The sequence below is a fragment of the Balaenoptera musculus genome, chromosome 1, assembly GCF_009873245.2.
Source record: "Balaenoptera musculus isolate JJ_BM4_2016_0621 chromosome 1, mBalMus1.pri.v3, whole genome shotgun sequence".
Lineage (NCBI taxonomy): Eukaryota > Metazoa > Chordata > Mammalia > Artiodactyla > Balaenopteridae > Balaenoptera > Balaenoptera musculus.
The window spans coordinates 4800556-4818112 of NC_045785.1; the positions used below are offsets into that span (position 1 = coordinate 4800556).

The 17557-nt window shown below is 40.4% G+C and overlaps 1 protein-coding gene across 5 annotated transcripts in view; it reads left to right on the top strand.

The window, feature by feature from the left end:
* CAMTA1 (calmodulin binding transcription activator 1) overlaps nt 1-17557 on the top strand; it is an 875067-nt gene that overhangs the window by 58265 nt on the left and 799245 nt on the right. The gene's annotated exons all lie outside the window — the stretch shown is intronic.

Below are 17557 nucleotides of genomic sequence, written 5' to 3' on the forward strand. Positions count from 1 at the left end.
GTGTGTTTATCTCTGGGCTTTCTATCCTGTTCCATGATCTATATTTCTGTTTTTGTGCCAGTACCAAACTGTCTTGATTACTGAAGCTTTGTAGTATAGTCTGAAGTCAGGGAGCCTGATTCCCCCAGCTCCATTTTTCGTTCTCAAGATTGCCTTGGCTATTCGGGGTCTTTTGTGTTTCCATATAATTGTGAAATTTTTTGTTCTAGTTCTGTGAAAAATGCCAGTGGTAGTTTGATAGGGATTGCATTGAATCTGTAGATTGCTTTGGGTAGTAGAGTCATTTTCACAATGTTGATTCTTCCAATCCAGGAACATGGTATATCTCTCCATCTATTTGTATCGTCTTTAATTTCTTTCATCAGTGTCTTATAATTTTCTGCATACAGGTCTCTTGTCTCCTTAGGTAGGTTTATTCCTAGGTATTTTATTCTTTTTGTTGCAGTGGTAAATGGGAGTGTCTCCTTAATTTCTATTTCAGATTTTTCATCATTAGTGTATAGAAATAACAGATATTTCTGTGCATTAATTTTGTATCCTGCTACTTTACCAAATTCATTGATTAGCTCTAGTAGTTTTCTGGTAGCATCTTTAGGATTCTCTATATATAGCATCATGTCATCTGCAAACAGTGACAGCTTTATTTCTTCTTTTCCGATTGGGATTCCTTTTATTTCTTTATGTTCTCTGATTTCTGTGGCTAAAACTTCCAAAACTATGTTGAATAATAGTGGTGAGAGTGGACAACCTTGTCTTGTTCCTGATCTTAGAGGAAATGGTTTCAGTTTTTCACCATTGAGGACAATGTTGGCTGTGGGTTTGTTATATATGGCCTTTATTATGTTGAGATAAGTTCCCTCTATGCCTACTTTCTGGAGGGCTTTTATCATAAATGGGTGTTGTATTTTGTCGTAACGCTTTCTCTGCATCTATTGAGATGATCATATGGTTTTTCTCCTTCAATTTGTTAATATGGTATATCACATTGATTGATTTGCGTATATTGAAGAATCCTTGCATTCCTGGGATAAACCCCACTTGATCATGGTGTATGATCCTTTTAATGTGCTGTTGGATTCTGTTTGTTAGTATTTTGTTGAGGATTTTTGCATCTATGTTCATCAGTGATATTGGCCTGTACTTTTCTTTCTTTGTGACATCTTTGTCTGGTTTTGGTATCAGGGTGATGGTGGCCTTGTAGAATGAGTTTGGGAGTGTTCCTCCCTCTGCAATATTTTGGAAGAGTTTGAGAAGGATAGGTGTTGGCTCCTCTAAATGTTTGATAGAATTCACCTGTGAAGCCGTCTGGTCCTGGGCTTTTGTTTGTTGGAAGATTTTTAATCACAGTCTCAATTTCAGTGCTTGTGATTGGTCTGTTTATATTTTCTATTTCTTCCTGGTTCAATCTCAGAAGATTGTGCTTTTCTAAGATTTGTCCATTTCTTCCAGGTTGTCCATTTTATTGGCATAGAGTTGCTTGTAGTAATCTCTCATGATCTTTGTATTTCTGCAGTGTCAGTGGTTATTTCTCCTTTTTCATTTCTAATTCTATTGATCTGAGTCTTCTCCCTTTTTCTCTTGATGAGTCTGGCTAATGGTTTATCAATTTTGTTTATCTTCTCAAAGAACCAGCTTTTAGTTTCATTGATTTTTGCTATTGTTTCCTTCATTTCTTTTTCATTTATTTCTGACCTGATCTTTATAATTTCTTTCCTTCTGCTGGCTTTGGGGTTTTTTTGTTCTTCTTTCTCTAATTGCTTTAGGTGCAAGGTTAGGTTGTTTATTCGAGATGTTTCCTGTTTCTTGAGGTAGGCTTGTATTGCTATAAACTTCCCTCTTAGCACTGCTTTTGCTGCGTCCCATAGGTTTTGGGTCGTCGTATCTCCATTGTCATTTATTTCTAGGTATTTTTTGATTTCCCCTTTGATTTCTTCAGTAATCACTTCATTATTAAGTAATGTATTGTGTAGCCTCCATGTGTTTGTATTTTTTACAGATCTTTTCCTGTAATTGATATCTAGTCTCATAGCGTTGTGGTCGGAAAAGATACTTGATACGATTTCAATTTTCTTAAATTTACCAAGGCTTGATTTGTGACCCAAGATATGATCTATCCTGGAGAATGTTCCATGAGCACTTGAGAAAAATGTGTATTCTGTTGTTTTTGGGTGGAATGTCCTATAAATATCAATTAAGTCCATCTTGTTTAATGTATCATTTAAAGCTTTTGTTTCCTTATTTATTTTCATTTTGGATGATCTGTCCATTGGTGAAAGTGGAGTGTTAAAGTCTCCTACTATTATTGTGTTACTGTCGATTTCCCGTTTTATGGTTGTTAGCATTTGCCTTATGTATTGATGTGCTCCTATGTTGGGTGCATAAATTTTACAATTGTTATATCTTCTTCTTGGATTGATCCCTTGATCATTATGTAGTGTCCTTCTTGGTCTCTTGTAATAGTCTTCATTTTAAAATCTATTTTGTCTGATACGAGAATTGCTACTCCAGCTTTCTTTTGATTTCCATTTGCATGGAATATCTTTTTCCATCCCCTCACTTGCAGTCTGTATGTGTCCCCAGGTCTGAAGTGGGTCTCTTGTAGACAGCATATATATGGGTCTTGTTTCTGTATCCATTCAGCCAGTCTGTCTTTTGGTTGGAGCATTTAATCCATTTACATTTAAGGTAATTATCTATATGTATGTTCCTATTAACATTTTCTTAATTGTTTTGGGTTTGATTTTGTAGGTCTTTTCCTTCTCTTGTGTTTCCTGCCTAGAGAAGTCCCTTTAACATTTGTTGCAAAGCTGGTTTAGTGGTGCTGAATTCTCTTAACTTTTGCTTCTCTGTAAAGGTTTTAATTTCTCTGTCGAACCTGAATGAGATCCTTGCTGGGTAGAGTAATCTTGGTTGTAAGTTTTTCCCTTTCATCATTTTAAATATGTCCTGCCACTCCCTTCTGGCTTGCAGAGTTTCTGCTCAAAGATCAGCTGTTAACCTTATGGGGATTCCCTTGTATGTTATTTGTTGCTTTTCCCTTGTTGCTTTTAATATTTTTTCTTTGTATTTAATTTTTGATAGTTTGATTAATATGTGTCTTGTCTTTCTCCTTGGATTTATCCTGTATGGGACTCTGTGCACTTCCTGGACTTGATTGACTATTTCCTTTCCCATGTTAGGGAAGTTTTCAAGTATAATCTCTTCAAATGTTTTCTCAGACCCTTTCTTTTTCTCTTCTTCTTCTGCGACCCCTATAATTCGAATGTTGGTGCGTTTAATGTTGTCCCAGAGGTCTCTGAGACTGTCGTCAATTCTTTTCATTCTTTTTTCTTTATTCTGCTCTGCAGTAGTTATTTCCACTATTTTAAATTCCGGGTCACTTATCCGTTTTTCTGCCTCAGTTATTCTGCTATTGATTCCTTCTAGAGAATTTTTAATTTCATTTATTGTGTTTTCATCGTTTGTTTGCTTTTTAGTTCTTCTAGTTCCTTGTTAAATGTTTCTTGTATTTTCTCCATTCTATTTCTAAGATTTTGGATCATCTTTACTATCATTACTCTGAATTCTTTTTCAGGTAGATTGCCTATTTCCTCTTCATTTGTTTGGTCTGGTGGGTTTCACCTCACTCCTTCATCTGCTGCATATTTCTGTCTTCCCATTTTGCTTAACTTACTGTGTTTGGGGTTTCCTTTTCGCAGGCTGCAGGTTCGTAGTTCCCATTGTTTTTGGTGTCTGCCCCTAGTGGGTAAGGTTGGTTCAGTGGCTTGTGTAGGCTTCCTGGTGGAGGGGACTGGTGCCTGTGTTCTGGTGGGTGGGGCTGGATCTTGTCTTTCTGGTGGGCAGGGCTGCGTCCGGTGGTGTGTTTTGGGGTGTCTGTGAACTAGTATGATTTTAGGCAACCTCTCTGCTAATGGATGGGGTTGTGTTCCTGTCTTGCTAGTTGTTTGGCATGGGGTGTCCAGCACTGGAGCTTGCTGGCCGTTGGGTGGAGCTGGGTCTCAGTGTTGAGACGGAGATCTCTGGGAGAGCTCTCGCCGATTGATATTACTTGGGGCCGGGAGGTCTCTGGTGGCCCAATGTCCTGAGCTCGGCTCTCCTACCTCAGAGGCTCAGGCCTGACACCAGGACAGAGCACCAAGATCCTGTCAGCCTGAAAAAAAGGGAGAAAAAAAGAAAGAAAAAAAATTAAAATAAAAAAATTATTAAAATTAAAAAAAAAAGAAATAAAAAAGTAATAATAATAAAAAAAGAGAAGAGAGCAACCAAACCAATAAACAAATCCAGCAATGGTAATAAGCACTAAAAACTATACTAAGATAAACATAAAAATCAGAAATAAGTCAGTTGCAGACAGCAAACCCCAAGTCTACAGTTGCTCCCAAAGTCCACCGCCTCAATTTTGGGATGATACGTTGTCTTTTCAGGTATTCCACAGATGCAGGTACATCAAGTTGATTGTGGAGATTTACTCCGCTGCTCCTGAGGCTGCTGGGAGAGATTCCCCTTATCTTCTTTGTTCGCACAGCTCCTGGGGTTCAGCTTTGGGTTTGGCCCCTCCTCTGCATGTAGGTCACCCTCTGGCGTCTGTTCCCCACCCAGACAGGATGGGGTTAAAGCAGAGGCTGATTAGGGGGCTCCGGCTCATTCAGGCCGGGGGGAGGAAGGGGTACGGTAGTTATAATTGGAATGCGGGGCAAGCCTGCGGCGGCAGAGGCCGGCGTGACGTTGCACTAGCCTGTGGTGCGCCGTGTGTTCTCCCAGGGAAGTTGTCCCTGGATCACGGGACCCCGGCAGTGGCGGGCTGCACAGGCTCCCGGGAGGGGGGGTGTGGGTAGTGACCTGTGCTTGCACACAGCCTTCTTGGTGGCGGCAGCAGCAGCCTTAGCGTTTCATGCCCGTCTCTGGTGTCCGCTCTGATAGCCATGGCTCACGCCCGTCTCTGGAGCTCGTTTATGTGGTGCTCTGAATCCCCTCTCCTCATGCACCCCGAAACAATGGTCTCTTGCCTCTTAGGCAGTCCCAGACTTTTTCCCAGACTCCCTCCCGGCTAGCTGTGGCGCACTAGCCCCCTTCAGGCTGTGTTCACACAGCCAACCCCAGTCCTCTCCCTGGGATCTGACCTCCGAAGCCCAAGCCTCAGCTCCCAGCCCTCACCCGCCCTGGCGGGTGAGCAGACAAACCTCTTGGGTTGGTGAGTGCTGGTCGGCACCGATCCTCTGTTTGGGAATCTCTCTGCTTTGCCCTCTGCACCCCTCCTGCTGCGCTCTCCTCCGTGGCTCTGAAGCTTCCTCCCTGCCCACTCCCCGTCTCCATCAGTGAAGGGGCTTCCTAGTGTGTGGAAACTTTTCCTCCTTCACAGCTCCCTCCCACTGGTGCAGGTCCCGTCCCTTTTCTTTTGTCTCTGTTTTTTCTTTTGCCCTACCCAGGTACGTGGGGATTTTCTTGACTTTTGGGAAGTCTGACGTCTTCTGCCATTGTTCAGTAGGTGTTGAGTTGTTCCACATGTAGCTGTATTTCTGATGTATTTGTGGCGAGGAAGGTGACCTCCACATCGTACTCCTCTGTCATCTTGAAGGTCCCCCCAGGTTGACTTCTTTAAATTTTGAAATGTGGGCTGGGAGTGTCCTAGGCACGTGAGAAATGTTATGTGCATGTTGTATATATGTATGTCTGTGCGTGTTCCGTGTATGTGGGTAAGGATGAGGTGTGGTGGTAAGAGCTGTCTTGGTGGGAGTTGTACTCCCACACGAGTGTGCAGAGCTGAGTGGGCAGCACTAAGCTGGTAAGGGTCTGCTTGCTGGATCTGGCAGCCTCCCCCCTGCTGTTCAGTCCACCGCCAGCACCCTGTGCCTCCGGGGGAATCATTCTTTCCTTTCGTAGGATGGTTTGGAGGATTCCATGAGTTAACAGGGGCAACACGTAACATAATAATTATAAAACATTAGTTCACTTGCCCATGGTTGGTAGTAAATAAATGTTAAATAAGACACTAAAAGCACTAACTTTATATAAAGTAAAAGGTTGATATGTTGGATTACATTAAAATAACTTCTGTTTATCGAAAGACGCTATTAAGTGAATGGAAAGTCAAGTCATAGCGTGGGATTGGCCAACAGAATGTAATATAATCAGAATATTTTGAGAAGTCCTGCAAGTTAGTAAGAAAGAGACAGACAAGCCCAATAGGAAAATGGGCAAGGGACTTGAACAGGCACTTCACAGACGGTCAGTAAACATGGGAAAAGGTGCTTCACCTCATCAGTCATCAGACAGACATAGAATAAACCACAGTGAGATGCCATCACACACCCAGATGACTGCATTCAAAAAGACAGTGTCAGGTGCTGGCAAGAAACAGAGCAGTGGGGGCTTTCACGCACTGCTGAGGGTCATCTACATCAGTGCTGGAAATCTAGAATTATCTAGAATTGTCTGCACCGTGTGTCTCAGCAGTTCCTCTCCTGATGTATGTTCCCAACAGAAGTATGTGCATATACGTTCCAAAGACATGTGCAAGAATGTCCTCAGCAGTGTGATTCCAAATTCCTCAAAACTAGAACTGCCCAAATGCTCACAACAGAATGGAAAAATTAATTGTGATATATTCATATACTGTAACCTGGACAGCCATGAAAATGAATGAACTGATGGTATATTCAGGAAACGAATAACTCTCACAAACATAGTATGGCATGAAAGAAACCAGACTCTCAAATTTATTTATTATATGATTCTGGATACAAGTTCAGAACAGTTCAAAACCAGGAAAAATAATTTATGGTTGTAGTCAGGAGTAGTTACCTTTGGGGAGTAGGGAGGGTGTATTAGTGGAGCTTCTGGGGTGCTGGTAAGGTTCTGTTTCTTGATTTTGGGTGTGATACATGTACAGAGACACAGGTACACTTATGACTTGTGTTCTTTTTTGTATGTTACATTTCAATAAACAGTTCATTGAAATGGTATATGGTATAAAATAGTTTATTAAAGTGCAGTGAGAAGTGAGCAAGGAACAGCTGTGTGCAACAGCATGGAGGAATCTCACAAAATACAGTGTTCGATTCTGTGTTTACGAAGTTCGAAAAGAGCCAATGCTGAGCTATTGTTTAGGGAAACAAGTAGCTGGTGTGTATCAGGATTCAGTCAGGGAAGCAGAACCACTGGGAGTATTATGGAATAAGAGATTTATTTATTACAGAAGTAAGTCTGTATATAATCCTGGGAGAAGTTGAAAAAATAGAGCCCAGAGGAGGAATTAGAAGGTCAGAGAAGGGTCATGAACCACATCCTGAAACACTGGGGTGGGTGGCCCAGGCAGCCTGCCGGGGTCTGGGAGACTTCTGGGAGGACAGGCAGTCCTTTCATGTGTTTGCTGCCCAGCCTCTAGTGTTAGGGGAACTAAAGCTAGTGTCCAAAGAGGAAACATGTGGATGAGCTGGAACTCTCTGGCACCTCAGTTTCTATCTGTCACCATCTCTAACCGTGCAGGCTTTCAGAGAGTGGAGGCTATTCTGTTCCACCTTTTAAATCTTGGGCAGACTCAGGGAAGGGGATCCTGGGAAATTCCAACTTAACCACATCGATGGAGATAAAAACTGCCACAGTGATGGTCGCGCAACTCTGAATATCCTAAAAGTACTCTTTATGGTATGTGAATTATATCTCAATAAAGCTGTTATTTAAAGAAAACTGCCACAGGTTATGAAAACTCTAAAGAAAAGCAAGGAAATAATTGGTACAAAAGTCAGGATAGTGGCTACCTTTGGGAGAGAGGAGGGGTTGTGAAAAGCAGTTTTGGGGTGTTAAAAACTTCCCCCTTGTAGGTTGCGGGGGGCGTTCCACAAGTGTTCGCTTTATTATTATACAGTCTTGGTAAACACATATTGCAGAACACACAGAAGACATGAATTCACAGTCTAGTGTGGTGGGCGGAGAAATCAGTGCCGTTTATAAGGTTATGGGGGTACCGTATGCTGTAGTCTTCGTTTTCTAGTTTTTTAATAACTGGAAGATGTTAACATGGCTGATTGAAATGCTCCTTCTTGAGATCTGGAAGTCTCAGTAGTCATGGCTTCCTATCAGTTTGTATCCATGTCACTCTGAACTGGAGGGTAGTACCTGTGGTCTTTTTTTTTAACAAGGTCTTCATGTCTCCTGACAGGTCTGTGAGTGAGTTTTGAAAATAGGTTAATGGGATATTTCTGTCACTTTTCACTGTATATATTTGATTTTAAAATTTGAACTAAGATTTCTTTGTGCTTAAAAGTACATTTTAGATTTATTAAAACTTTCATATCAAATCCTTTTTGATGATCTGAGAAATCAAAACATTCTTATCATCTAACTTATTGGAAAATGCCTTTATCTACTCTCCATTTACATGGAGCCACTTTTCTTTTTTTTTTAAACTGGCAGGTAAGATTTTTTTAAAAAATTAATTTATTTAATTTATTTATTTTTGGCTGTGTTGGATCTTCGTTTCTGTGCAAGGGCTTTCTCCAGTTGGGGCAAGCAGGGGCCACTCTTCATCGCGGTGTGCGGGCCTCTCACTATCGCGGCCTCTCTTGTTGCCGAGCACAGGCTCCAGACGCGCAGCTCAGTAGTTGTGGCTCACGGGCCCAGTTGCTCCGCGGCATGTGGGATCTTCCCAGACCAGGGCTCGAACCCGTGTCCCCTGCATTGGCAGGCGGATTCTCAACCACTGCACCACCAGGGAAGCCCGCCGCTTTTCTTTTGAATGTTTGTTATGGCTCTTTTATTCTCTTTGTAATGAGGAAGCAATTGCCCAAATAAAGAAAGATATGCAGCTGTCCTGCCTGGGGCTGTAGTTGTACCATAGTTAGGAAATAGATGTGAAGTTTTTTACAAAAGTTCAAAAACAAAGTGTCTTGTACCATTTGTATGCAAAGACTAGGACAATTTTTGCTGTAGTTATGTAGACTTTTAGCTTCTTGGTGTAGAACTATATCTATCTATCTCATGTTTTTTGAATGAGATGATTTAACTCCTTAACTAACAGGAGCCCTTGAACAAGTGATTTTTACACGGGTTAAATTTATAATACAGAGAGCCTCATTAGTATTACTTAGAGTGCTTCTAAGCTATTTGTAAAACTTCAGAGATAACATTTGTTACCTAATGAGATTACAATTTGAGTCAAATGTCACTCTTCATAGTTTTCCATTAAGAAATATATTTTTGATAATTTTTATAAACCAGTTTGTTAAGTAAGCATCATGTCTGTTAATCTTACTCAGTGACCACTCTGAGTGCCTACTGTGTGCCCAAGCCCTGAGGTAAGCCTGGCCATTCAGAGGTGAATAAAAGGGGGTCACAATCATATGGGGAAGACACATAAAAAATAATTGCAAAGTGGTGTGATAAGGGATATAATGGAATTGTGATTTATGTGTGTACAAGATAAATTTGAGGCATATAAGTGGTGGATGTTTTATAAGGTATGACACTAAGACTGTATTTTGAAGATGATTATGAGTTTGCTGGACAAATAATCAGCAAGAAAACTTTCCAGGCTGAAGGAACCACATGAGCAAAGGATTGGAAGAAGGCAGTAGTTTGGCTTGCTTAAGTAATTAGGTATGGCTGGGTCAGGGTTTAAGGAGAGAGAGAGATGAATTAAGGTTAGTGAGGTAGGCAACAACCAGCTCACAGGAAGCCTTGTATGCCATGCTGGGTTTACATTTTTACCTTACAAGTAGTCAGGATCACTTGAAAGATTTTAATCAGAAAAGTAGAATGATCAGATTTTCATTTTACACAGTCACTCTGTGGGCAGTTTAGAGAATGGTTTGGAGGGAAGTTGGGAATTGGGGAGGAATCCATACCAGAGATAATTAAGACCTATTTTAATGCAGCGGCAGTAGAGAAGGATCTGACCAGAGACCTAGAATCAGTAGGATATATCATGACCTCTAAGATGTGATGGCAAAGGAGAGGAGGAATTACTGAGATTCTGGCTTGAATGATAGTGGTATGTAGATAATGAAATACAGAAAGAAAAGTAGGTTTGAGGAGGCACTAAAATTATATTTGTATAGTGGGTCTTAGAGAGTGCCTGTGGAACATGTAGGTAGAGATCTTAGAAGGCAGTTGGATATAGATCTGGGAAGTCAAGAGAGAGCTGGAAGAAACTGACAGTACAGGTGAACAAGGAGAGTAGGGAGAATTAGAGAAGAGAAAGGTTCTAGTAATGAACGGTTTCCGTCATCTTCTCTGGAGCATGAGACTGAATAAGGGAAATGGGAAGAAAATTAAGCTTGTAAAGGAGACTCAGAAGGACTAGTTGAAGAGGAATAGAGCTGAGGGGTTACAGAAACCAAGGGAAGTTGGAGTAGCGAGGAGAATGAACAAAAGGGTCAGCAGTGCCAGATTGCAAAGTAAAATTATATAAATATCAAGAAAATAGTTTTTGATTTATAAGAGATTTATACACTATTTAGAGGAGGAAATAGAGGGTTAATTATTTAAATGAATTTGGGACAGTTGGCTTACCAATTAAAAAAATAAGTCTATCTCATACCTTATACCAAAATAAGTCTAAAGAAGTAAATGTAAAAAGTGGAAATGATAATACACTAGAAGAAAGTATGAGTCTATATTTACATAATGTTCAGTGTTCTTATCATGACATCAGAATTAGAAAGGAGAAGATGGATAAATTGGACTACATATAAATTCACCATTTCTATGTGCTAAAAATACCATAAAATTAAAATGTAAATGGGAAACTAGGAGAAGTATTTGTCACATATTTGACAGAGGTTTAATATCCTTAATATATAAAAGATCTATCAGTAAAATGTATGACTGGAGATTTCTGGTTAAGCTGGGATGAGTAACAGGTTAAGCAGTTACTCATCGAAGATGTATTTATCCACCTTCCAAAATTTTGGTAAAATGACAGAAAAGAATCACAAAATATAAACCCACAAAGATAGAAAATATGGGATTGGGGAAATTTTTTGTTAATGGTGTACAGAGTGGTTGGGCCCTCTTTCCTGCAAGTAGAAAAGCTGGACAAAATTTAAAACAAAATTTGTGTGAAGGTAATAGAGGTAACAACAGTGAAGATTTGTGGGCTTGAGATCTGGGGAAGTAAGGAAGCTCATAGATGCAAGACCAGATTTGCATCCACTTCTGCCCTGGAGGATCGATCTGCTGATTCAAGAAGAAGCAAGCAAATGAGAAGTTGGAAAGCTGAGGAGATTTTGATAGATTTAAGGAACTGGAGAGTGGGGGACAAAAATTGGAGTTTGGTATAAGTCAGGGAGGAAGGGGCCCTGGAAAACTCCTTAGGCTTTGAGTCCCAAAGGCCTGTATCCTGGGAACAGTGATCTCTGAGAAGTACTGAAGTTGAATTTCAAATCCCCTCGGTCCTTGATTAGATCAAGGTGATCTTGACAGCACCAAATGTGAATTCTTTCTGGAAGAAGATAACATCACCCAGAGCCTCAGATGATCTCTACATTTATTTACAGTGTCTGGTACTTACCCACCAGATGAGAATTTAGGACAATTTGACTGAAAATCCAGAGGAACAGCAGACTATGCCAGTGGATTGTCAGCGATCCAGATAATAGAGTAATTAAATACCATCACATAGGGCTTCCCTGGTGGCGCAGTGGTTGAGAGTCTGCCTGCCAATGCAGGGGACACGGGTTCGAGCCCTGATCTGGGAAGATCCCACATGCTGCGGAGCAACTGGGCCCGTGAGCCACAATTACTGAGCCTGCGCGTCAGGAGCCTGTGCTCCTCAACAAGAGAGGCCGCGATAGTGAGAGGCCCGCGCACCGTGATGAAGAGTGGCCCCTGCTTGCCACAACTAGAGAAAGCCCTCGCACAGCAACGAAGACCCAACACAGCCATAAATAAATAAAAATAAATAAATTAAAAAAAAATACCATCACATAGTATATAATATGTTTAAAGAAATAAAAGGCAAGATTAAGAATCGGGGAACTAGAACTTAAAAAAAAAAAAAAGAACAAAATGTAAATTCTAGAATTGAAGGACTATAACTGAATTAATTGAGATTAAGATCTCAATAGATAGGTTTAACAGTAGATTTTTAGTAGTAATAAATTGAAAATAAATATTCAAAATGATAAAATACAGAGAGAAAAATAGTGGGAAATACATAAAAGATTCTAAGAGACATGGGATTCAGTGAAAATATTTAACAATGTGTAATTGAAATCTGAGTAGGAAAGGAAGGAGGAATAGTACAGAAGCAATATTTGTAGAGATAATGGCTGAGAATTCTCTATAACAGACAAGCCTCTCAAATCAAGAAATACTGTAGACCCTGCACCAGATAAATTCAAATAAAATTTCACTGAAACATAAGATTGCTGAAAACCAAAGATAATGAGAGAATCTTAAATACCTAGAGAAAAATTACGTATTACATTCAAAAGAGCAATAAGGCTGACAGCTGATTTCTCAACACAAGCAGTAAAAGTCAGAAGACAATGGAACAGTATTTTCAAAATGTAAACAGTATTTTCAAAATGTAAACAGTATTTTCAAGAAGGTAAACTGCCAGACTGGAATTCTATACCCAGCAAAACATCCTGCAAAAGGGAAGGCAAAAATATCATCCTTTTAGATCAACAAAATGGAAAGAATTAATACACACCAGACCTGCACTAAAGGGGAGTAATAATAAAGATTCTTCTTTGGGCAGAAGGGAAATGATCCTGGATGGCAGCTTTAAGATGTAGGAAAAGGTGAAGACCAAAGAGAGGGTAAATGCAAATGAATGTTGATATATGAAACAACAATAATAATGTCTTGTGTGGTTTAAAATATGTATGCAATTAAAAATTTTAATAATAGCATATAAGTTGTGGGGATGTAAATAGGATTAGTATCCTGTGGTCTTTGCATTGTCCAGGAAGTAGTAAAATTATTAATCTACTTGAGACTTTGATAAGTCAAGGATGCATATTGTAATCTCTAGGATATTCATTAAAAGAACAGTGAAAGAATATATACCTACTAGCTAATGGAGAGGAGATATAGAGGAGGAGGAGAAAGAGGAGTAGTAGTAGTAGTTAGTAGTAGTAATAGTAGTAGTAGTAGTAGCCCAAGGAGACTTGATTAATCCAAAAGAAGACAGAAAAGGAACATAGAGTTTGTGGGAATAGGAAGCAAATGGTAAGATGATAGATTTACACTCAGGATATCAGTAATTATATTATTATTATTATTATTTTTTTAATTTAATTTTTTTTATTTATTTATTTATGGCTGTGCTGGGTCTTCATTTCTGTGCGAGGGTTTTCTCTAGTTGCGGCAAGTGGGGGCCACTCTTCATCGCGGTGCGCGGGCCTCTCACTATCGCGGCCTCTCTTGTTGCGGAGCACAGGCTCCAGACGCGCAGGCTCAGTAATTGTGGCTCACGGGCCTAGTTGCTCTGCGGCATGTGGGATCTTCCCAGACCAGGGCTCAAACCCGTGTCCCCTGCATTGGCAGGCAGATTCTCAACCACTGCGCCACCAGGGAAGCCCTAATTATATTATTGATAAATAAAAATGAACTAAAAATTTCAATTAAAAGACAAAGATTGAGAGATTAAATTTTTTTAAAAAAGGTGGATCAGAACTCTGTACTGCTTGCAAGGATGCATAAAAGTGGAAGGAAAGTAAAATGGTAGAAAAAGACATATCACTCAAACACTAACCGAAAGAAAACTGGTGTACCTATGTTATTAATAAAGTAGAATTTAGGGCAGAAAAGCATTATTAGAGATAAAGAGAGACATTTCATAATGATAAAATACTCAATTCAATAGTTCTATGTCTGTACGTGCCTAAAAACATGGCCTCAAAATACACAAAGGAAAAATTGGCAAAACTAACAAAGAATAGACACATCCACAATCATAGTGGGAAGTTTTAATATACTTTATTAACTGATTGAATAAACAAAGAATCACTATTGATGATCTCAATAACACACCTAACATTCTTGACCTAATTGAGGTCACAGTGGGTTTGCCAGTAGATTAGATACAGTAGGAGAGACCTAGGAGATTGAAAATAACAAATATTGAAAATGAAATATAGAATAAAATGAAATATAAAATAAATAGGACACTGCACCCAATAACTATTAGATTATACATGCTTTTTATATACACATGGAACATTTATAAAAATTGCTGATCTATAAAGCAAGTGTTGACAAATTTCAAAAGATTTAAATCAGAGTATCAGACTTATTACAAAGATAGGTTTACTATTTGAAAAATCAATCAGTAGAAATCACTGAGTTAATAGGGTAAAGCAGAAAAATAATGTAATAATGTCAATTGATGTAAAAATTGCCTTTGGTAAAATTCAGCATCTGTTCAAAATGAAATCCCTTAAGACATCATGAGTAAAAGGTAAATTCCTTAATTTGATAGAGATTACTTTGAAAAATCCTATAGCAAACATCATGTTTAATGGTGAAGTGTTGAAAGTTTTCCTCCTGAGACTGGGAATAGAAATAAGTTATTTTCACCATTACCACTACTTTATTAATTATTTTATTTAGAGACCCTACCTAGTTCAATATGACAAGAAAAATAAAAGGTACAACGATCAGAAAGGAACGAATAGAACTGTTTTTGTAGATGACATGATTGTGTATGTAGAAAAAAAATCTCCTGTAACTTATTGTAATTAATAAATAATGTTGCAAGATTCAAAGTAACTCTGGACACAATTGGAATTTTGTGTATCAACAACAAATAGAAAGTGAAATAAAAATATCATTTGTAGTAACATACACAATCAGATTTTTCAGAATAAATGTAAAGAAATGTAAGGCATCTATACAGGGAAAAATAAACACTGAGAGAAGTTAAAGGTCTAAATCAATAGATGGATATACCATGTTAATGGATTAGAAGAATCAGTGTTGTAAGATGCTGATTCTTCCCAAATTCAACTATGCCTTCAGTATAGTACTAATCAAAATGCCAGCAGATGTTTTCTTGATGGACTTGACAAACTGATGTTAACATAGGAATGCAGACAGCAGGGATGGCCAAAATAATTTTGAAGAACAACAAACTGAGCAGACTTACTATACTGGGTAGCAAGACTTATTGTAAAGCTATAGTAATTAAAATAATATGGTTTTAGTAAAAGGCTAGACAAGTTGACCAACCAAGCAAAATAGTCCAGACACAGATCTACTCGGATCTGGACACCTGATTTATCTCACAGGAGGCTCTGCAGGATGGCAGAGAAAGAACAGTCTTTTCAATAAATGTGTTTAGTTAGTTAGATACTCATGTAGGGAGGGGGAAGAAATGCGACCCTTGCACTACACACATTAATTCCAAATCTGTATCAGTCTGGATCAAAGCAGGAGAAAAAAAAAGAGTAAATTGAAAGAAAAAGTTTAATATGAACATTTTTAATCGGGTTGTTTGTTCTTTTGATGTTGAGTTGTATGAGCTGTTTATATATTTGGGGTATTAATCCCTTATCAGTCATATCATTTGCAAATATTTTTTCCCACTCAGTAGGTTGTCTTTTCGTTTTGCTGATATAAAACATAATTAAAAAAAAAAGAACATTTTTCACCATAACAGGGAATGGAAGTAATGAGGGATTGGCTCATAAAAAGTGAAGAGAACTCTAAAGGATATAAGAATAGCAGACGTACAGGGTAGCTGCATCCTCTAGAGCTGAGGTAGAGCCCCCAAGGAAGAGTCCCGCCCTGCCCAGGGCTGAGACCCAGGCCTCGTCCCCAGGGCAGGCTATGATGTGAGGCTTACTTTACTGCAAGGCGGAGAAGTCGTGGTGGTGTCACGCTGGCGCCCTGGGGGAAGCTGCAGGGGGTTGCTGGGCTGTGTGTGCTGCCATCTCCAGAGGCCTGGGAGGCGGCCCGCACGGCAGGAGCTGAGCGACGACGGAGCTGAGCGACGACGGGGATACTGCACATGCGGGTGAAGTCGCCTGGGTTGTAGGAGGTGGGTGCTGTGGAGGAACACACCTAAGGAACATCATCCGGAAGGAAGGCTCTGTGTATCAAGATGTCAAGGTGGTAGCAGTTTTGTTTTGTTTTTTTAATTTCCCCAGGAATAGGATTATGGTGTCCCTAACCCCCGTGTTCATTCAGCATTTATTTAATAAATTTTGTTAAACATTCTCTCTGTGCCAGACAGCGTATTTGTCACCAGATACATAAGAGAGGACAAAATAGACGTTGAACTTGCTTTTGCCGAGTCTGTGGTCTAGTAGGACAGCCAGCCATTCAGTTGGTCAGTTGAGCTCCTTTTTTCAGACACTGTTCCAGTCCCTGGGGACGTATAGCATGGTCATCAAGACACAGTTTGCCTTTAAAGGGAAACAGCCATTAAGCAGATAATTGTAAGAATAAGTATGTATTTACAAAATGAAGTTTGTGAAAGGTTATTCAAGAGCGGAGGACCTAATATAGATCAGAAACCAGGGAAAGAATCCCAGGAAGTGATCTTCTTGCGATGGGAGGGATGGGAAGGTTAGAGAGATCAGTGGTCAGGGAGGGGAGTGTTGTGGACAGAGGCAGGCTTGCGGGAAGGCTGTCCAGGGTGAAGAGCCTGGCACGTCTGAAGGAGCGGGAGAGGCAGGGTGGCTGGAGGGCAGACAACAGCGGCTCTGTGCCTTCGCCTCCGAGAGGAGCCGGCTGGGGGCTGGGGGCTGGGCGGCTGGGCCGGGTCTAGAGCAGGTTGGTGGGCGTGAGCGACCTGTGCTGGGAGGGAGAGACCACAGAGAGGAGAGGAGGCCGTCAGTAACCCAACAAATACGCGAGTGTCTCTGTGCCAGGCGGTTTCTAAACTCCTGGAATAGAAACGAACAAACAAAAAAACCCATCTGCAGGGAGCTTAATTTCTAAAGGAGCGGCTAAAAATAAAATAAGGTGCCAAGAGCATTGCAGGAAAAAAAGTCTATTTACCCACTTCAGATGCCAGTCCCAAGTCCAGGTTGTCACCTGTGCTGCTGACTGGAGGTTCCATGACCCCCTCCCTCGGGTTCAATTAATTTGCTAGAGTCACTCACAGAACTCAGGGAAATACTTACTACCACTTTATTAAAGGATATGATACAGGACACAGATGAACACCCAGACGAAGAGATACATAGGCAGAGGTCTTGGGAGGGTCCTGAGTGCAGGAGCGTCTGTCCCTGTGGAGTTGGGGTGTGTCACTCTCCCAGTGTGGATGTGTTCACATCCACAATCTGGAAGCTTTCTGAATCCGGTGCTATTGGGGCTTTATGGAGGCTTCCTCTTGATCAATTATTAATTCCATTTCCAGCCTCCCTCCCTCTCTGAAGAATGGGGGGCGGGGCTGAAAATTCCAAGCTTCCTTTTGTGGCTTGGTCTTTCTGGCGACCAGCCCCCGTCCAGAGCCATCCTGGAGGGCCCCCTCCCCTGCCCCCTGCCCCCCCCCCCCCAACAGGTAACCTCACTAGAACAAAAGATGCTCTTAGTGCTTTTATCACTTAGAATTTACAAGGGTTTCAGGAGCCCTGTGTCAGGGACAGGTCAAAGACCAAAT